The sequence below is a fragment of the Chionomys nivalis genome, chromosome 16 (genome assembly GCF_950005125.1).
Source record: "Chionomys nivalis chromosome 16, mChiNiv1.1, whole genome shotgun sequence".
Taxonomy (NCBI): domain Eukaryota; kingdom Metazoa; phylum Chordata; class Mammalia; order Rodentia; family Cricetidae; genus Chionomys; species Chionomys nivalis.
This window is the reverse complement of record NC_080101.1, coordinates 54,913,129-54,935,378: the sequence shown is the minus strand read 5'-3', so window position 1 is coordinate 54,935,378 and position 22,250 is coordinate 54,913,129.

The window sequence follows — 22,250 nt, the reverse complement described above, 5'->3', positions numbered from 1 at the left end:
TGGGGCTGGGGCAGTATGCATTGCTCACAGAGGCAGTGAGCATACCTCCACCATGTTGGACTTGGTGGAGCCAACATGCAGGGCCATAGAATTGGTCCTAGCCATGCCTGCTTAGCATTTAATGTAAAGACAGATTCAGATGAAAAAGACCTCTAAATGGATCACAGTGTTAGATAAATGTATGTAGGCTTGGGAGAGAGAAGTAGTCAGAAAAAGAAGTAAATGGTTTTCTTTTTTTTTTTTAAAAAAAAAAGTAAAGTCTTTAAATAAACAGAGTACAGTCATAGATTAAAGGAGTAAAGAAAAATAAGCCACATAAAGATGAATAATACAGAGAGAGCCTAGATTATCTATATTATTGTGTTTTCTGTGAATTTTTTGACTGTGACTGAGCTAAGTACAGAAAGACATTTCATTGTACGGGCTGCTAAGCTAAACCTACATATACTTTAAAGGTATCTGGACTTCAAGATAAGGGCTTAAGGATATGTTGCTTTGGAAAAGAGGTTCTTTTTAGTTAGACAGAAAATGGGAGGTGATGTGTGTTTACTCTGTATGCTGTGAATATTTTTTAGTACTACTGGTTAATAAAGAAGCTGCTTTGGGCCCATGGCAGTGCAGAAAAAACAAAGCAGTAAATTCTAAGCAGAGATAGTGGAGAAAAGAAGGCAGTCACTGAGGTGCCATGTAGCTGCCAAAGGAGACAGATGTCTCAAAACTTCACTGGTAAGTGATGAGCTTTGTGGTAAAATAAAAAAAAAAAGGAATGTTTTAATTTCAGATGTAAGAGTTAGTTAATAAGAAGCCTGAGCTATTAGGCCAAGCAGTGCTGTAATTAATATAGTTTCTGTGTGACTGTTTTATGTCTGGGCATCCAGGAAACAAACAAGAAGCCTCTGTCTACCAAGGGATCTAAAGAGTTGTCACCAGTGTAGTTATTGATGGCACTGATTTTACTTCCAATTTTGTTTTATTGGAAAAAAACTCCTTTTTTGTCTTTGCTGAAATTTCAGTTTATTGTGGAATGTTAGTTTGAGATAAGTTGCATTCAATTTTGCTGTGGAATTTTTTTTAATGATGCAAAGTTGCGTAGCTTTCTTTTATATTGTGTTTGTTCAACTCTGTAAAGCTGTGTCACCATAGCTTCCTAAAACAACTGATTGGTTTAATAAATAACTGAATGGTCAATAGCTATGCAGGAGTGAGAAATAGGTGGAGCTGCCTGGTAGAGAGAATAAATAGAAGAGAGAGGAGGGAGAAACGGAGAAGAAGAAGGGGATGCCAGGGGCCAGACACCCAGTCACACAGACAATCATGTAGCAAGAAGGAAAAAGAGGTGTATGGAATAGAGCAATGTAAAAGCCCAGGGACAAAATGTAGGCCCCACTCTCATCTCACAGGTGATTTCAGGTCCCAAATATGTGGCACCACTTGCTTACTGTTCTAACTTGCTTACTGTTGTGAATTTGGGAAATAAAGCCTAAATATAAAGTCAATGAGAGTCTCACACAATAGTTAACTTTATTCAGAGCATCAGGCAATTTATACTCTGGAAATTAAGAAGAAACACATGAGCAAGGTGTTTTATCACAGGGATAAAACACTTATGGTGATAACGTGTTTTTCTGTAGAGGCATATGAATAACAACAGCTGAAGTAAGCTTCCGCCTGTCTGCTGCACCTGCAAGGAGCTCGAGAGCATATTCCAAGAAGAATTCTGTGTTTTGTAGAAACTGTGGTCACAAGACTCCTGACTTGTTATCTTATAGTTTTCGTACATGCATTTAGAATTCCCCTCACACGACTCTATTTTTGGAAGGTATCCCCACAATAATAAATTCTACTATTAAATAAAAAATCAGTGATAAGGATTGTAAACTACTTGTGGCTAAAGGATAATGCCAGCAGATATATGCACCTGTGCATAACTACTAATAAAAGTTTACAGGCTAAGATTCTATAAACACAATATTTATATTGAAAAATAATAGAAGATTGAACATTAATGTTCCAAACATTCATTTCAATATATTAGAGAAATTGGTGATGTGATACAATAAAACATAAAAGAATAATAAGATAAAATATAAAATTATGAAAAATACGATTGCCCCAATCTAAATCTGGCATTTTGTTGTTGATTTTAATAGCATATGGATGACTAAACAGTGTACAAACAGAGGGAAAATTCAGAAAAGCAAATGTGCTCTATAAGCAAAAATTTTAAAGATAAAGGGCAATTGTCTATATTATGTCAACCAATTTTAAACAAAATTAACAATAATGTAAGAAAATATAACTTATAAATAAGTTTAATAATAATAATTAAAATTAATAGTAATCCAGAATAAATAGTCAAGCATTGACTTTTAGTCAGTAATCAAATTTTGCTTACAATTAAATGTAGCTACCAGAAGATAAAACATAGTCTTTTTCACAGTGCAACCATATTAAATAAATCACTCTGGACTCCCTGGGATAGCTGAACTAATAGAGGCCACCAAGTGCGACATCCTGAGCTTGTTCCCTGAACCTATATGGAGGAAACAGAGAATTTAAAATACTTCTACAAGCATTACATGACACTCATAAGTTCTCTCTCTCACAGATAAATAAAGATTAAAAAATTAAATGCCATTATGGGAGGAGCTCTGGTCTAAGAGCCACACTTCATGGAAAGGTTTAAATGATGAAAAAGCAGAAAATGGAAGAGAGAGAACAGACAGAAAGATGCCTGGGAATGACTCATTCCTACCAAAAGTCCTAACTATGATGAGCAATTGAATACAATCACTAAATGAAACAAAAGAACATGCCAAAATCGATGGAGAAAAGCCAATGAGGACTCAACCATACACAAAGAAGTACAGGCAACTGATTATAGCTGGACACAGGAGATGTGATCTTCTCAGGGAAGGTCCCATCAATCAGTCAATTAGTGCCAAAAGTCTGCCCTGAGAACACACATACAGGTAGTATTACACAGACTGACTAGTTCATATTTAGGAATATATATGTATGCACATATGTGCATGCAACAACAATTAAGTTTAAGTTTACAAAAAGATATCATGAATTTAAAACAGAGCGGGGACAGGCATATGAGACAGCTTGAAGGGAGAAAAAGAGGGGGAAACTAAATCTCAAATACTTTTTAATATAAAAGTTAAGAAAAATGTTTAAATGTCTTGATTGTGAGACTAAGGAAAAGCACTAACAATTTGTACAACATGTACAAGAGTCTGAAGATCATCACCTCAGCAAAGTTCCCAAAAGATAATGTTCATTCCTAACAAAAGCTGTGGAGAAGAAAACATGTTTGCACTGATTGACAAGTGGACTTGAAATAATTGTTAAAGAATTAGAAAGATACATTTGAGTGTGTAAATTGCAATCCAAATAAGAAACTTCTTTTTTACTAGCACATGACTTTTTCTTATGTGTGTGTAAATGTGTGTGTGTGCATTGTGTGTGTGTGTGTGCATGTTAATGGTGGTCAGATGCCTGACATTAGCTCCTCAGGAGTCAGAGTTAACAGTAGTTGTGAGCCCCCAGGTGTGAGAGCTGGCATCCAAACTGATCCTGTGATAGAACAGGGAATATTCAACCACTGAACAATCTCTCCAGTCCTGCATATGACCTTTAAGGAGCTTAAAATAATTATGAAAAAATATTAAAATTATCAGAACATACTTAAAGTGTACTAATGCTTTTGTTGGAGTCAGAAAGTGAATCATTGCCGGGTGGTGGTGGCGCACGCCTTTAATCCCAGCACTCGGGAGGCAGAGACAGGCGGATCTCTGTGAGTTCGAGACCAGCCTGGTCTACAAGAGCTAGTTCCAGGACAGACTCCAAAACCACAGAGAAACCCTGTCTCAAAAAACCAAAAAAAAAAAAAAAGAAAGTGAATCATTAAATGGAGGGCTAAAATTTATAAAAGCATTAGACACAGGAAAACTGTCTCTTGAGCAACACGCAGTAAGATCCATTGTGAATAATACTGACAACTCATTTCTATATAATCTGATGAGTAACTGAAATAGTTGAAAAATCACAGAATATTAAAGAAAATGGAAAAAAAGTCATTCTTGATAGAAGTGTTACCATAGATAATAAAATCATTAGTGTAAAAAAAAATACATTGAAAGAACAAAGCAAGCCTCACTCCGAAGTCTCCAAATAAATTCTCTGAAAGATTAAGGGTAACGAACTGACTGTGAGGATCTGTGCGAAGCAGGTGGTGTAAACATTGTCTAAGGTGTGTGAGAGAGGGGGCAGCCAGAGGTCGCCTACAGGGAGTGGCGAGTGGGTGTGTCCTAACCTGAGGACTGGATCAGGGGAAATGTGATACTAAAGCTAAAGGCCTGCTTAGGAGACTTCTAAGACACACTCAAATGAAGATGATGGAAAAATGCAAGTATGAAATTTAAGAAGCGACAGGACTTGTGGACATACGTATTTTAAAATGCCAGCACAGAGGGACACGGGAGCTAAGGGGACACTAAGGGCAGACTGTGGGGAGTACAAGGTTGAGTTGAGAGGGGTGGAAGAATGGAGGTTTTAAACTCAGTGAGCTGATGACCCAATGGGATATCAATAGTAAGCCTATATTCTTGAGACTGTGTGTGCCTGACTTTGTGTACACACCTGCAGACATGCATGGTAGGAAGTACTGGGCTAAGAAAGAGAAAGACAGGCTATGGATTAATGAGATTTGGCTGTGTATATTAAAATGAAATGAATTTCTCGTGCCAAAAAAAAATTTTAAAAATGCTTAATTTTTTACAAAACATTCTTGTAGTTCTAAAAAGCAATTGAATTTTAGGAAGTTTTCATTTTCCTCAAACTGCCAGCTTCATACTCAATGGTGTTTATTTAGAACAACACCCCTTAAACCAACATAACAGCTCATTGCCTTTTACAGACACACACTCTGATTACATAAATTTCTGCATCCATATTTGGCATGAAGAAATTTGTATGTATGGTGTGAGAAGAGCACAAGTTAAATCCTATTAAGATTTGAAAGTTGGAGTGTACTGAGGACAGCAGAGGAGGAAAGGGAAGGGGGCTCCTAGTCTAACCACCTAAGTGCTGCCACTGTCTCTGGACGAGGAAGAAAGAGATGCTGGGCTCTGGAATAGTACGCTCTTTCCTTGGTCCAAACACTTTTCAGATTAAGGTCCCACACAGCAAAGTGAAACCAAGACCAGCAATTGCCAGGAGTAGCTTGGTTCCCAGGAGCTCTCGGTGAAGTCCCCTAGCCGGAAATAACAATAGCTAAGCTGGTTCCTCAGTGAGACAGAGGCTTTTTTTTTCATAAGTTTTCACTGAAAATATGTCATCTAAAAGCTGATTAATAAATTGAAAGAAATTATTGTCACAAGGTCTAACATTAAAGCCACATTTATCATCTATCCTTTTCTACATGTATATAATGCAGTCTAATACTTCTTCATTTTATGGCCTGTGGAAAAGACTTTCCTGTATTTCTAAAACTCATTCTTTTTTCTTTTTTCATTCATTCATTCTTTCCTTCTTTTCTTTCTTTCCTTCTTTCTTTCTTTCCTTTCTTCCTTTTTCTTTATTTCCTTCTTTCTTTCCTTCCTTTCTTCCTTCCTTCTTTTCTTTATTTCCTTCTTTCTTTTTTTCTTTCCTTCCTTTCTTCCTTATTTCCTTCTTTCTTTTTAAATAATCATGTTAAATATCTGAATCCTCCACACCTTATTTGTCAAGATACTCTTTTTAAATGTAGATCCTTGGTGAAATTTTAAATGCAATATGCAACATTCTCTAATAAGACTTTTAAGCACAGATATAAAATGTATGCATACAGTATACTGTGGAATAAATGCTGATGTTAACTGCTAAGTCTTACAATACTCGACAATGCCTTCCAATTCTGGCATTGGAGATCTCTGGTCTAGTTTGGGGGCGGGGAGGCCCCCTCTGCAGCTACATGATTTTCTTAAGTTCCTATTCTCAGCATCCAAATATGCATAGAAAGAGCCCAGACTGAGTAGAGCTAGAAGTACTGTCAGCCATGAGGAAAACAAGGGCACTTTATTCCCGAAAGATCCTCCATGCCCTGAACTTACTGTCCCCTTACAGCCGTCTTCCTTTCTCCGTCTGTGCACAAAGTGCACACCATGACTGTATTTGCATGCTAATACCCTGAGTTAAGATTTATCACCCTCTTGACTACTTTCTATGAGTGACATGTGCCTTGAGGGTGATGGCCACAGGACTGGGGAATGAAGGCAAAATGGGAGGCAGATGACTTCTTTGATAATTTGTTTATATTATTGAATTGATATAAATGTCTACGGAAACAGACAATGATTTTATTTTTTAATTTTACAAGTTCACTTCAGTTCTCTTCTAAAGTACATCAGATAGTGTAATATGAGCAGCGGGCTAAGTTCCTAGCACCCGGCCGCTGGCATGGCTAGCTTTATACCCGAAATAATTACACGGAAACTGTATTCTTTTGAACACTGCCTGGCCCATTAGTTCCAGCCTTTTATTGGCTAGCTCTTACATATTGATCTAACCCATTTCTAATATTATATGTAGCACCACGAGCTGGCTTACCAGGAAAGATCATAACCTGCGTCTGTCTGGAGTGGGAGAATCATGATGATTCACTGACTCGGCTTCTTTCTCACAGCATTCTGTTCTGTTTACTCCACCCATCTATGTTCTAACCTACCAGGGCCAAGCAGTTTCTTTATTAATTAACCAAACACCTTCCTCCATCAAGATAGGCATTTCATAAATATTTCTTTGCATGATTCTTCCATAAACCTACGAAATATTTCTATGCCATCCAGGTTAGCCATGAGTCAATGACCTCTGAAAGCCCTCTAATGCTATGTGACCTTTCAAAGTCAGGAAGTCTCTCTGTCCTTTGTCTGTCTGCGAATACAGTTATTAATAGAAGTCATTTAATAGAAGCCATTTAATAGAAGCCGTCTGAGGGTCAAATGAAAATGCGGACAGCTCAGTGCAATATTCTGTACAGAGAAGAAATGTAAGAACTATCACCATGGGTTGATATTTGTCTCAACTAATAAAGTAATTACCTTGGTTTCATGGCTAAATATAGAAAATATATATAAATATTGTAGAAAACAGAAGTAAAACACTATAAAATTGGATAATATTTAAGACATATTAAAGCCCATGTATAAAGCCTCTGTGATAGGTATTATGAACTCCACTTCTGAATACGTGCAAACACTATTCGTAGTGCGAACTAGGAATGCAATTTTCTCTTTCCCCATCTGGTCCCAGTCAAACCCTCGGAACTGAGAAACACGGAGGAGCTATTCACACCAGTCCCTCAGTGTGAGCTGTGGGTGTGGCACAACAGCTGTGGAGTGATTTCATCTGTTAGAGGTTAAGAAGCCGAGAGAAAAGTCAGTACTGTGATGAGTGGAGGCTAAAGGTGGCTCCCACACGGGATGACAAGGCAGAGCCCAGCTGACATCAAGGAAGACACCTTTAACATCTGATTTCCTTGGCTATGTGTTCATAGCATGAAACATAGGAAATGATTCTGCCAGGATAAAGCAGAAATCGGAAGATTTTAGTGATTTTGCTCCTCTGAACTCAAATTTCCTTCTTGTTTCATTGATGGCCACAGGCAGTAAGGCCAGACAGCCTGTCCGATTATTTGGTTTAAGAATCAAACTAAACTCCTAAGTCCAGTTATCATTTTCTCTGACAGATTTTTGAAACAGACCACCAGAGCTACACTACAAACTGTCAAGAAAAGTTGTGTTTCAATTCTGTAGCCTCCCTAAGGCCTGGTTACCATTTGTATTCTTAACTTTCTTATTGAATTTTCACTCAAGCGCTCTGGGATTCTGAAAATTGTCAAGCTGCTCCATTAGCAAGAAAAGTATGCTTCTAAAAATGGCAGGATCGCATGGGCCAACCAGAGTGATGTCTATTTAGAAATTGTTAAATTCTTAACCGAGTGTATGTTAAATTTCTATGTTATCAGATCTTGGCCTGCAATAACCAATTTTGTAGAATTTCTAGTACAATAATAGATAAAAGAAGATGGTGATCTTATTTTCTCTCACATTCAAATATTTTGCTTAGAATAAATTTGGTATAGGGAAAAATGGCCTCTAGGTTTATGATAATAGGAAGTAGCTTTCTAATTGAAGAACGTTTTTTAGAACAAAATGTTTTTCCCTAAACAAGTGAATGATACACTAGTAATTTTGTTTTGAATATTCATGACATATGTCCCATATTTACAGTTTCTCATCATAGTTTCAAAATGTACATTGTAGAGAGTAAACCACCATTACTGGCCTATTAAATTCAGCTCCATTCCAGACTACCAAAAATCTACACAGAAATTAGAGAAAGTTTTGATGAATATGCTTACATATTTCCTTAAAAAATAAGGATTTAGCCTCTTGGAAGTGCATTTTCTAGAATACACAGCCCAGTCTCGGTTTGCAGATATTCAGAACCTGTGGCAGAGAAAGTTAAGTTGTTATAATTACAGCCACAAGAGTGCAGGCACAGCCATCTTGACCCTTGGTTTTATATGTTTGATGTTAGCTCATACTTCTAGCATAAAATCACTTGTTAGCCTGATTTTGACACCTCAGGATGATGTGTGTATCAGTGATAATAACAGAGTTCAGGTAACACTCACCAATTGCCTCCTTCTCAAGATCATGCTCGGTTTCATCTTGTAAAAGCCAGAAAGACAAGTTGAAACGAATTTCCTGTCTTAAGCTTTGCTGTCTCTGAGATTAAAAGGTTATTGTAGAAAAAACAATCAGTGTTCAAGTAGGATTTCCTTCCAAGTAAATCTAATGAAAAAGGTGAAAATGAAAAGTATGATAAGAACAAAAGAGTTAAAACCATAAAGCGGACTGAGGGGGGATTAGAGGAGTAGAGAAGAGAGGGGCTAGGAGAGAGAGCCCTCTATAATACACTTTCCTTGAAAATGCGATGATGACGCCTAATACCTTCCATGCTAATTTTTAAAATAAAAATTAAATAAGAAGAAAAGAATGGGAAGTTGAATTTCTGTAACTGTAACATTCTTAAGGATTCATCACTACCTCTGTCTTACGCACATGCACACGGTAGCACTTTCAGATTCTGGTACTTGTACATATTGGCATGTGCAAAGATATATACATGTAAAACATACGGAGAGTTGGAGAGGGGAACAGTTTGGTAAGTTTTCTTTGTTCTGCCTGCACGCTGTTTCGTCATAACATTCTGTTCTGTTCTAACTACAGAGTTAATTTACCTCTTTGAATGCGGGATGAGCTCTAAGCCCGTGTATGCCTTCTTTGCTTTATGTGTGCAGACCTCTCAAATCTTACAGCTTTACGCTGTGGTTATGGGCAACAAAGTGCAGGCATGGGCAGAAATCAATGGTCTGGGGGATTGTTTGGTGATCATATTAATATTGCCTGTCAGTTTTATTCTGTTGTATGATTGATATATTCTATAGCTTGTTTGTAGTCAATGATAATATGACCTCTACTTAAAGTGTGTCCATCCAAAGGGGTACATTGGAATGTATAGCACTGTGAAATATACGCTAAATAAGGCAGTTTGCTTTTGTACCTCCTGTGAAGGGGGAGTTTTAGTGTTTAATTGGGGAAAAACTCTGATATATATTTAACAATTTATCATGAGTTAGGTAAAATAGTAGCCCCTTTAAGCAAGTCCCCAGAAGTTCTTTGACTGGCTTTAACCAGATCTCTCAGAAGACGGATGGCAGAGACAGCTAAAGGGAAGAATACTTGCTTGGCTTCGTTTCAGAGTCTAATCAACAGACAAGTTTGAAAAATTCAACCTGTAGACCAACTGTTTCTGTCTGAAACACCTAAGTAGAAGTGAGGGGTACTTCAAATACTTTCGTGTAGATAATTGGAAGTAACATGAAATAATTTTTAAAATCTTTTTAAAGAATTTTTTTGTGGTCATACTAATTTAAAGAATTTTTTTATTTATCCATCTTTTTAAAATAATTATTTTGTATAAGTCTGTGCACCCTTTTTGTACCTGGTACCCATGGAGGCCAGAAGAGGGCATGCAGTCCCTCAGGAACTGGAGTTACAGGCAGTTGTGAGCCTCCACTTAGTCGGTAATGGTTATTGAACCCATATTATCTAGAAAACCAACAATTACTCTTAGTGACTGAGCTCTCTCTCCATCCCCATAGTTATTCACCTTGCTGGTGATAGTTCTCATTAAGGCGTTTTTACTCAAGTATATAGTGTACTTCAGCCATATTAGGTCCCTGACTCCTTCCCTTCATTTCCTCTTCTCCCCTCCTGCTTTGCCCCTTTCTTCTATAGCTTTGCTTCTACTTATCTGTCACAGATACAGAAATGACTTTATGTATAAATAAAATTTAAGACGCATATGAGAGAAACTTCTGATATAAGTGTTTCTGAATTTGGTTTATTTGATATGATAATGTCCAGTTCTATCTACTTACCTGTAAGTGGCATCATTTCTCTTATACATTATCTAGGTTTATTCCATAACATGATTAATATCATTACAATAAGCATGGATGGGCAGGTATCTCTACATTAGCACGTTCACTTAGAATTCTTTAACCAAAAGTTATATTACTGAAAGTAGTTACGCTTGGATTATATGATAGTTTAATTTTAGGTTTTTAATACACCTCCACACTTGATTTCTGTGAATCCACTTGGATTGTGGTAATACCATTAAGCTGACAAACACCATCCAAGATCATCTTTGGACTAAAGATGCTCAAGAAAACTTCAAAACAGTTAGTTAAGATGGTCCAGCCTCATAGACTCCTCCAGGCAGAACTTCAGATATGCTTTGCACCCCCCCATGACCCCAAGATTGGGCAATAGCTAGTTGTTTCAGAACTTGATCTTTATGTCAGTTTTTTCAAGGTCCCCTAAAGATGTCACTTCCCTTTGACAGAAAGAAATAACTTTAAGAACACAATGCCCACATTCCCAAGAGTTAGAGGTGGGTGGTTCTTGGCCATTCAATGGATATTTGTCATCAGTTGGAGGGGGGTGGGGTTGGTCACAATTTGTTATTGGTCATGGTCAGGAAGGAAACTGAGCAAAGGAAATTAGAATCAGGGACCTAATTCTTAAAAAAAAAAGTGGGATATAGGAAAGATAGAATAAAATGGTAGGTTATTGAATATACTTTTAGACTAAAATGCAACTACTAATATCAAATATTCTGCATTGGAATGCGTTTCTGTATATTGTTACAAATTTAAGGTTATTTTGTTACAACATAGTGAAAAGTATTGTACCTATGCAACTCATTCACAATTGTAGTATAAAGTTATAGTTCTTGAAAGCTACTATTTACTGGAAACTGTGGCCCGCCAAGACTCGACCAGCGATGAATTGAAGACCACCGACACAGGATCCTTCTCTATCGCGCTTTATTGAAGTGCACTCGGTTACAGTTGACTGGTGGAAGTAGGGGGCCCCGAGTGGCGGAAAGCGGCTGAATATATACAGGGAGAATGGGCGTGTTCAGAACGAAAGAGACGTGGCCGCATGGGATTGGAAGCAGCTGTTGCTGGGCAGATCAGGAGCAAGATCAGGCGGTAGAGACGTTGGTCTAACACGCCAAAACACACTTGTTCATCAGGCTCTCGGCGCCATCTTGTAATGGCGGCGATAGTTCGCCACATCTCCCCCTTTTTTGTTTGATTAGAGAAAGAGACCTCCAGTCATGGCTGAAATTAGAGGGTTCCCCCCTGGGCAAAAATGATAATCTCTGTTTTTCCAGGGACGGGAAAATTAGTCAGAGGAAACCCGTCTGCACGGAACCATGATTTCCAGGGTGGCTCACCCTGTGCACTCCGTGGTGCAAGCCACCCGGGTAAGGCAAGCCGTTCTTCCGAGTGCAATGGGCAACAGGACCCGTCGGGTGCAAAGACACGGCTTAAGTCTCTTTAAACATAGTGAGCCAAGCTTGGGGGGATGTGCCAGCCTCAAGTGCAGCGAGTGCTCGGACAATTGCCATCTTCTCCCTTTTGCGTGCTCTCATCATCTTTATAATCAAGAACAGTGCCACCATCAACCCTGCACACATCAGCACACCAATCACACCAACCCCAGCCCACTCTTTAATATAAGAGAAGGTAGTAACCAGCCAGTCCGTAAACTCTCCAAGTGTAATCACTTCTGCTTTGGTAGCATTTAAACTTAAAATTTTCAAGCTTAAATTGGATTGTAATTGCTCAAACTCCAAGCTCCAATTACCTTTCAAGTAATTGGATAATCGTTTTGATTCATTAAATGATGCAAAATAAGGAGTAACACATAAGTATTCTTTGCGTAAAACACAACTCATAGCCATAACATCAAACATCTTATATAAATTTTCTTCCACTAAATCTATCCTCTTATTAAGTAATAAAATTCCTGAAGCCAAATGCTTATTTATAGCTTCTTGTTGTATCAGGGCTTCTGAGGTTTTCTGCACTACTTCATTAATGGTATTTGCTACATGTACCTGGTTGGCCATAGCTACCCCAGCTGTAACAGCCGCAGCTGCGGAAACAGCAATAGCTGCTACGATAGCTGCTGTGATACCGAAATCTCGCTTTTGCCGAATCAGGGACAAAACAGAAAATTCATTTGGGTCTGCCTTCACTGGTACCCACACAAAGGTAGGCACCTTCGCTAGCAGGCCGGTTGTGTGCCGAAAGGACCAGCATTGAGATAATACACAAGAAGTCTTTGAGCAGTTAAGCTGCTTGTCGGTAGAGTGATTGCTTAAAATCCATAAAAACGGGGCATCCACACAAACTGGATTTTTTTATTTGGAAATATTAGCCACCCCTTCACTCTCTTGGATCAACAACTTGGACCCATTTAACACTCCTGAACTATTTGTTAATATCCACTTGGAAGTGTTAAATAAAATAAAAGGTGACAGATCCACAAAACCTCCATAATTATTGGAATAAATCCAAGGTGAGGTAAGCAGACCCCTTTTTAATCCTTGTTTCGTTGACTTTGGTAGCTCTTTCCAAAGCCACCAGCCCGGAGAAGCTGGTTTGGGCTTGTCAAAGAGAGGGACACAATTTAAAAATGTAGGTGGCCATTGAAAATTTACCCTACGCTCACAGCGAGGTAAGGATAGGCTGTAATTATGGGTATTGTCTTTTGTCCCGTTGGAATTACCTGTCTGAACAACAAATGGAAGGGCAGCGGTAACATTTAACGTATAGGTGGTAACATTGAAAACAGTCTGGTTGCTGATATCACCTGAGCCACTTGACTTGCCCCCATTCGCCTGCTTAAGAGTCTGAAATATGGCATCAAGCATCCACGATTCGTGAATGCCATTTAAAGGATCTAAATAACTAGCAAACATCTTAAAGTCTAACATCAAACAAGAGGGAAGGGAGGCGCTACTATTACTAGTCAGGCAAAGGGTTCCCTGTAAATCATAGCTGGTTGCATTATAAGCTTCTTCTCTATAATCTACTTGTTGGCAGGACAAATCAAAAAGGCAATCTTTTATATACAAATGGGGCAAGATTCTAGAAACATTAGTAACCGGCATGGGAATGGGCCAGGTGCGGGTAACTGCCCAAAAATAATTGTCTTGGCTATTAACAGTCATCAGAAGGGGAGCAAGGGCGAGTATGATGTTCAGGGTCAGACGGTGCTTCCTCGAGAATTGGCTCATCATCCTGGGGCTGTCCGGCGTCTTCTTTGTCTGCCACTGTTCTGGTTAACCTCGAAGGCACCCACACCGGATCGGGCCGCTCCTGAGGAAAAACACAAACAGCTCCCCTGGATCTCTGTATTACAGGATCCGGTCCATGCCATTTGTTATCTAACACATCTTTCCATTTTACATATTCTGTGGATGTTATAATGTGGCCAGCATGTCTATCTGCCGGTGAACGGCCATGATTATCCAAGATTAAAAAATTCAAGGTAAAGAGGGCTAGTGATAAACGATCCTTGGGAGAGGCAGAGCCCTCAATACCCCCCTTTTGTTTTTGTAGCATCTCTTTGAGGGTTCGATTTGCACGTTCAACAATCCCTTGCCCTTGAGGGTTGTAGGGCAGCCCAGTGAGATGAGCTACTTGCATTTGAGCGCAAAAGGATCTGAAGCCCTGGGCCACATAGGCAGGACCATTATCTGTTTTTAAGGTCATAGGCTTTCCCCAAGCTGCCCAGGCCTCTAGACAGTGGGTTTTTACATTTCTCACTTTCTCACCCGTTAAGGCGGAAGCATGAATGACACCTGAATAGGTGTCCACAGAAACATGCACCCATTTCTGTTTGCCAAACTCAGGAACGTGGGTTACGTCCATTTGCCACAAGGTTAGGGGTTTCAATCCCCGAGGGTTAACCCCGGTGTGAGGCGGGTGATGAAACATCACACATGTCTGGCAGGATTTGACTATGTCTCTGGCTTGGTTCCTAGTGATATTAAAGCGGAGGCGTAACGTCTCGGCAGGTACATGAAAGTTGTGATGGAAGGATTGGGCTTGGAGTACTGGGTCGTATAATAGCAGTCCAAGCTGTTCTCTTGTAAGAGCATCCACCGTGGCATTAGCACCAGCGAGTGGTCCAGGCAAGCCTGAATGTGCCCTTATGTGACCAATATAGAACGGCGTGTCTCTTTTATAAATACACTGTTGTATTTGATAAAGGACTGCCGCAATCATACTTTGTTCTTTAATATGTGATGTAGCCTCCAAGTGTCGAACCGCATTAACAACATAGGAGGAATCTGATAACAAATTAAATGAGCATGAATGAAAAGCCTTGAAAACTTCCAAAACGACCAAACATTCAGTCACCTGGGGGGCTCCAGGGCGAAATTGTAACTGCACTGGCTCGCTCCCCATAACTTGATAAACTCCTAATCCTGTTTTTGATCCATCTGTAAAAATATGCAGTGCACCTGAAATCGGTGTTTGAGAGGTAATAATAGGAAAATATATAATATTATGGCACAAAAATTGTAACAATTTGTCTTGGGGATAATGATTATCTATCAAATTTGAATAAGCTGTAACAAGAATGGCCCAACTATCTATTGTACCAGCAAGGACCTCTACCTGCTCTTTTGTATAGGGTATGATCAATTTATCTGGCGCATACCCAAAGGTAGAAATTGAAAACTTCAGCCCCAATAAGGCCAGAGAGGCAACAGCTTCAGGGTAATAAGTTAAAGTTTTTTGGCCTTGAGAATGGCTATGTATCCACCATACCGGAGCATCTTGCCAAAACACCCCCGTGGGGCTACCAGAAGTGTGAAGTATACAAAACGTTAATGGGCGCAAAGGATCAATGCGCATCACTTGTACTTTCTGAATTGCGGCCTCAACCAATTTGAGGGCTTCGCGTCCTTCTGCCGTTAAACTCCTTGGTGAATTAAGATCAGGATTACCTTCCAAAATCCTAAATAATGGTTTTAATTCTTCCCTCGTCATAGGGAGATATCCGCGCAACCAATTAATATCTCCTAAAAGCTTTTGAAAATCATTAAGGGTCTTTAGGTGTTGTGTGCCTATCTTAATTTTTTGTGGTCTGATTGTCTGTAATTCAATCTTAGATCCTAAAAATTCCACCGTTTCAGTCTTTTGCACCTTTTCTGGAGCTATATAAAGTCCTTTCTCTCCCAGGGCTGCCTCCAAGGCAATTAAGGCCTGATCTAACTTAACCTTTTCTGGGCTCGCCAGTAAGATATCATCCATGTAATGAATTATTCTTACATCAGGAAAACTCCTCCTAACAGGGGTAAGGGCCGCATCCACAAAGAGCTGGCACATAGTAGGACTATTTGCCATGCCCTGAGGCAGGACCCGCCATTGGTATCGTTTGTCGGGTTCCTCATGATTTAATGAAGGAATAGTAAAGGCAAAGCGCTCTTTATCAGCTGGATGCAAGGGGATGGAGAAAAAACAATCAACAATATCGATGGCATATACATGCCATCCTTTAGGTAAAGCTGAAAGCACAGGAAGGCCTCTTTGAATCGGGCCCATTAAGGACATTTGTGCATTAATGGCTCTCAAATCATGCAATAAGCGCCATTTTCCTGATTTCTTCTTTATAACAAATATGGGAGCATTCCATGGCGACATGGACGGCTCTATATGTCCTAGTTGTAATTGTTCTCTCACCAACTGCCATGCCGCATGGAGTTTTTCCTGAGAGAGGGGCCACTGGGGTATCCATACGGGCTTATCAGTCTTCCATGGAATTTTTATATAATCTTCAGTGGCCCCTAAGAAAAACCCAAACCCTTTTTATCATGTTTTCCCTCTGGGATAACAGGCTCAGGCCTACCTTGTAAATTACAGCCTAAACCTGCTCCGGGCATATATCCCTGCTTACTCATAAGTTCTTGGCTAGTACTTGAGTAACTTCCCTCATTGGTTAACATAAGTTTTAATTGCTTTTGTACATCTCTTCCCCACAAGTTTAATGGCAGATCTAGTACGAAAGGTTGAAAAAATCCTTCTTGGCCATCCACATTCCATTTTAAGCTCTTCGCACTCATGTCAGGTGTGTTCTGATATCCTAGCCCTTGGAGTGTTTGTGAAGCCTTTTGCAACGGCCAGCTCTTAGGCCAAAACTGACGGCTCATAACGCTCCTATCTGCCCTTGTATCTATCAGCCCTGTAAAGGACTTCCCTTCTATTTTTAATGTACACATCGGCCGATCGTTCAACTCCAAGGAAAGGCAGGCCATATCTACTCCGGAAGACCCGAACCCTCTGTCTCCTCTCTCCGCGGTATGGGCCGGAAAGCGCTCATGCATGGATGGCACGACTATCATCTGAGCTATTCGATCTCCCGGAGCTATAGAGATAATTCCAAAAGGAGAGTGACACATGATCTTAATAGTCCCTTGATAATCTGGGTCAATAACTCCTGGGAGTACCAGCAGCCCTCTCATTGTACTAGAGGATCTACCGATAACAATTCCCACTGAATCTTTTGGAAGCGGTCCCTTCATGTCAGTGGGGATCGCTTGTACTCCCATACTTTGAGTTAAAACCAACCCGGAGGTGGCACGGAGGTCCATCCCTGCGGAGCCTGATGTGGCTCGTCGGGCGATTTGGGAGGATCCATGTTCCCTTCCTGTATTGCCCCATAGATTTTGGGGCCCTGGGGTCGAGGGCCCCTCTGCATGTTTTTTGACCTGGGAACATATGGGTTGTTTATGGGTTGACCATTAATATCTTTTGTTGACCTGCATTCATTGGCCCAGTGTTTCCCTTTCTTACACCTAGGACAGGTGCCTGGTTGTCTGCCCGCCGGTGGGCCATTGCTTGAGCTCCCTTTGTTTGGACAATCACGTTTCAAATGTCCCTGCCTACCACAGGCAAAACAGCCATTCTGGCGGCTCTTTTGTTTTGTGGCAGCTATCATGGCACGGGCTAGCCCTTCGTTTGTCAATGGGCCTCCAATCTCACGACAGGCCTTTAGCCAGGCATCTAGCCCTTTTCCCTTCCAGGGAGTAATGGCCCTTTGGCAATCTTTTGTACATTGTTCATACACTAACTGCTGCACCAGCGGCATGGCTTCCTGGGCGTCACCAAAAATTTTTCCCGCTGCTTCCACCATTCTAGCTACAAAATCTGAGAATGGCTCATTTGGGCCTTGTATTATCTTAGTCAGATTTCCTGACACTTCTCCTCTTTTTGGGATCATTTTCCACGCCCTTTTATAAATATCATGGATTTGTTGATAAACCTGAACTGGATAAGCTGTCTGGTTCACGGCCCATTGGCCTTGACCCAGAAGCATGTCAGCATTCCATGGCGCTGTATTTTGTGCTTGAGCGTTGACTCTAGCCTGCGCATGGGCTGCCTCTGTCACCACAGATCTATAATCTAGGTATTGCCCGGTGGTCAAGCAAGCTCGCGCTATCTCCCACCAATCATTGGGTGTTAATGCTGAATTCAATATCCTGTCCAATAAGGTTATGGTATACTGTGCGTTGGGTCCCCAAGTCCGGGAGGCCTCAACTAAGTCTTTCAGCTGTTTATATGGAATTGGTTCATGATACCTCCGCTGGTCCTGATCCTCAAAAACAGGAAACGCCATAGACGGGATTGGGGTAAGTTCAGCTAGATATCGAAGAGTATTTCGAGAGAGTCTATGAGCTCCCCCTGCCATACCACGCTTGTTCCGACCTGGGTATGGCGGTGGAGCATAGCTAGGCTGTGGTTCATATCGGCCCTCCTCATATCTAGCTGCCTCTTCCTCCAGCTCCTCCTCCTCCCACTCAGTTAGTTCCTCATCTCCCTCTAGTCCTTCATCCTCATGTAAGTTCATGGTGGCAAATTCATCTAAAAATTCATCAAGGGGTGGGTAGAGGGGTGCACTTGGCACGGGTCTCTCACCCTCCTCCCCTTTTGCTCCCTGATCGGGATTTCCTTTTTTCTCTATCCCATGATCAGGGTCCCTTTTTTTCTTACTGGGTTTCTCCTTCTCTCCCAGTGTGGATCCATTTCTTTTGCTATCCTCATCTCCCTTCATTGAGCTTAACTCTGAGAGGCTATCCTGATGCTCTGTCAACACGCGTCGCCCTCTTTTCACATGCTCCATATGCTTGCCTTCTTTTAAACAAGCACGAATTAATTTCCAGAGCGGGATCGTACCTGCTCTAAGTTGATGTCTTTCCTCTGCCTTGTCGAGGTCCTTCCCCAGTTTCTCCCAACAAGGGATATTTAAGTCCCCTGACACTACGAACCACGGCGCCTGTTGGTCAATGTCTTTTAATATGGTTCTAATAGTGCCATCAGAGACCTTCAATCCCCGTTCTTTCAATAAAGCTTGTATTGGGCTGACAAAGTCAGGCGCCCAACCCTTGCTGCTGTCCGAGCCCATCACCTTCCTTCTTTACGAGAGTCTTACGATGGGACTGAAATACCGAGTTGTCTACCCCGGATTTTACTTTCAGTTTGACACGCAGCAGAGGCACTCCTCTCCGGGACGATCACACCGCAAGCACAGGCAGCAGAAAAAAATTACCAACCCAAAGACTACCGCAGCGATGCCAAACCACACAGGCTCAACCCCCCCCACCAGCAAGCTCGACATACCTGAGGATACTTTACCGACGTCGACCACTTCGCGTGTAGAGTTCTGAATCCTCTTCGGCCCCCTACGGTGTCCGCCGAAGTTCCCGGGTTTCGGCACCAGCTGTGGCCCGCCAAGACTCGACCAGCGATGAATTGAAGACCACCGACACAGGATCCTTCTCTATCGCGCTTTATTGAAGTGCACTCGGTTACAGTTGACTGGTGGAAGTAGGGGGCCCCGAGTGGCGGAAAGCGGCTGAATATATACAGGGAGAATGGGCGTGTTCAGAACGAAAGAGACGTGGCCGCATGGGATTGGAAGCAGCTGTTGCTGGGCAGATCAGGAGCAAGATCAGGCGGTAGAGACGTTGGTCTAACACGCCAAAACACACTTGTTCATCAGGCTCTCGGCGCCATCTTGTAATGGCGGCGATAGTTCGCCACAGGAAACAACCTAGATGCCCTTCAATGGAAGAATGGATGAAGAAAGTGTGGAATATATACATATTAGAGTACTACTCAGCAGTAAAAAACAATGACTTCTTGAATTTTGCATGCAAATGGACGGAAATAGAAAACACTATCCTGAGTGAGGTAAGCCAGAAACAAAAAGAGGAACATGGGATGTACTCACTCATAATTGGTTTCTAGCCATAAAATAAGGACATTGAGCCTATAATTCGTGATCCTAGAGAAGCTAAATAAGAAGGCGAACCCAAAGAAAAACAAATAGTTATCCTCCTGGATATTAACCTTCATCAGGCAATGAAAGGAGACAGAGACAGAGACCCACATTGGAGCACCGGGCTGAAATTCCAAGGTCCAAATGAGGAGCAGAAGGAGAGAGAGCACGAGCAAGGAACTCAGGACCGCGAGGGGTGCACCCACACACTGAGACAATGGGCATGTCCTATCGGGAACTCACCAAGGCCAGCTGGACTGGGTCTGAAAAAGCATGGGATAAAACCGGACTCACTGAACATAGCGAACAATGAGGACCACTGAGAACTCAAGAACAATGGCACTGGGTTTTGATCCTACTGCATGTACTGGCTTTGTGGGAGCCTGGGCTGTTTGGATGCTCACCTTACTAGACCTGGAAGGAGGTGGGAGGTCCTTGGACTTCCCACAGGGCAGGGAACCCTGACTGCTCTTTGGGCTGCTGAGGGAGGGGGAATTAATAGGGGGAGGGGGAGGGAAATGGGTGGCCCTGGTGGGGAGGAGGCAAAAATCTTTAATAAATAAATAAATTAATTTAAAAAACCCTATTTAGAATAATTAAGATAACAAACTTGGTGTCATGTTAGATATCATTTCAAGGTCAAACGTATATTTTAGATAGATGGTCTTCAAACACTTCAGATAGCTAAAGAATATGGCATTAATCAGAATATGTATAAGATGCCATTAATTTGAAAGAGAGAATGAAGGAAGGAGAACATGGGAGAATTTGAAAAGAAGAAGGTAAAAGAGAAAATGAAGTAATTACATTATCAAAAAATAAGTAATAAAAATATCAGCCCTATTAACTAGGTGTCAAGATAACAACAGTGGGGTTGGAGAAAAATGAAAATAAAATAAAGCGCCGGGCGGTGGTGGCGCACGCCTTTAATCCCAGCACTCGGGAGGCAGAGGCAGGCGGATCTCTGTGAGTTCGAGACCAGCCTGGTCTACAAGAGCTAGTTCCAGGACAGGGTCCAAAACCACAGAGAAACCCTGTCTCGAAAAACCAAAAAAAAAAAAAAAAAAAAGAAAAGAAAAGAAAATAAAGTGTGTGTATATGTGTGTGGGTGTCTATAAATACTTAAATGAATATGTATATACACAATGTATGTGATAAACCTGATGTAGCAATATTATACAAACTGGGAAAGTTCAAAGCATGCTGTGTAAACTTCTGGAAAAAGACACAGGTGTCCACTCTCCACTATTACTCAAAAGAGTTTTGGAATATTAAGTAGAGAAGCAGGGCAAAAGAATGAAACAGAAGTGAAATAAGCAAGAAAAAAATCAGATCATCTATTTGTCGACAATATGATCTTATATTAAGAGATACTAAAGATGTTATGAGAAAACTGTTAGGATTGTTAAACACTTTCAGCGAAGTAAGACACAAAGCCAACATATACAAGCCAGCATTTTTCTCACAAACCAGTGATGAACATGCTGAGAAAACAAATGGAGCCATGTCTTTCACAATCGCTTTAAAAATACCTAGGAATAAACCCAGCCAAGGAAGTGAAAGTCCATCACAGGGAAAACTTTAAAACTGAAGAAAAAGATTGAAAAAGACAGATTCACTGACATAGGGATCAACAAAATTAATATCACAAAATTGGTATCAGACCAAAAGTAATCCATAGGCTCGACGTATTATTCAACAAAATTCCAGTGACATTCACCACAGAAGTAAAAACTATCATAAAATTCATACAGAAGCAATAAGACCGCATAAAACTAAAGAAATCCCTAGAAAAAACTAAATTTCTTTTTTAAAATGCTGGAAGTATCGCAACCTTCCAAGCTATAATACTGAGCTTTATATACTGGTATGGAAACTGACCAATGGAATAGATCGAGGACACACAGAAATAAATTAACAGAACTACAGATAACCCGTGATTTTGACAGTGAAGGCAAAGGCATAGTAGGGAAAGGCAGTCTCTTTGACAAAGGATGCTGGGAAGCGTTCCATTTGTGGAAAATTGAAACCACATTCCCATCTGCCATTCTCTCCAAAAATCGGTATTAAAGGAGACAGGCCTTGTTGTTAGTCGTGGTGTCTGAAACAGCAGAAACAGTAAGATGTAGACATAGGCAAGGACTTTCTAAAGAGAATCCCTGTAACCTGGGAGCTAGTAAGAAGAACTAACAAGTGCAATTGTGTAAAATATAAAATCACCTGCACAGCAAGAACCCTATGAACTTAATGAAGGATGCATATGACCTCAAAGATAAACTTCTAGTTGTCTATGAAACAAAGAGTAACATCTAGAATATATAAAGAATTAAAATATAGAGAAAAAATAAGCAATCAATAAATAGACTGAATTTACCATTCTCAAAAGATTAAAGATAGTCTACAAATGAATGAAAAAACATTATTTTTAGAACCCCTGATTAAATACAGCACAGTACGTACATCACACATGAAAGGCACAGC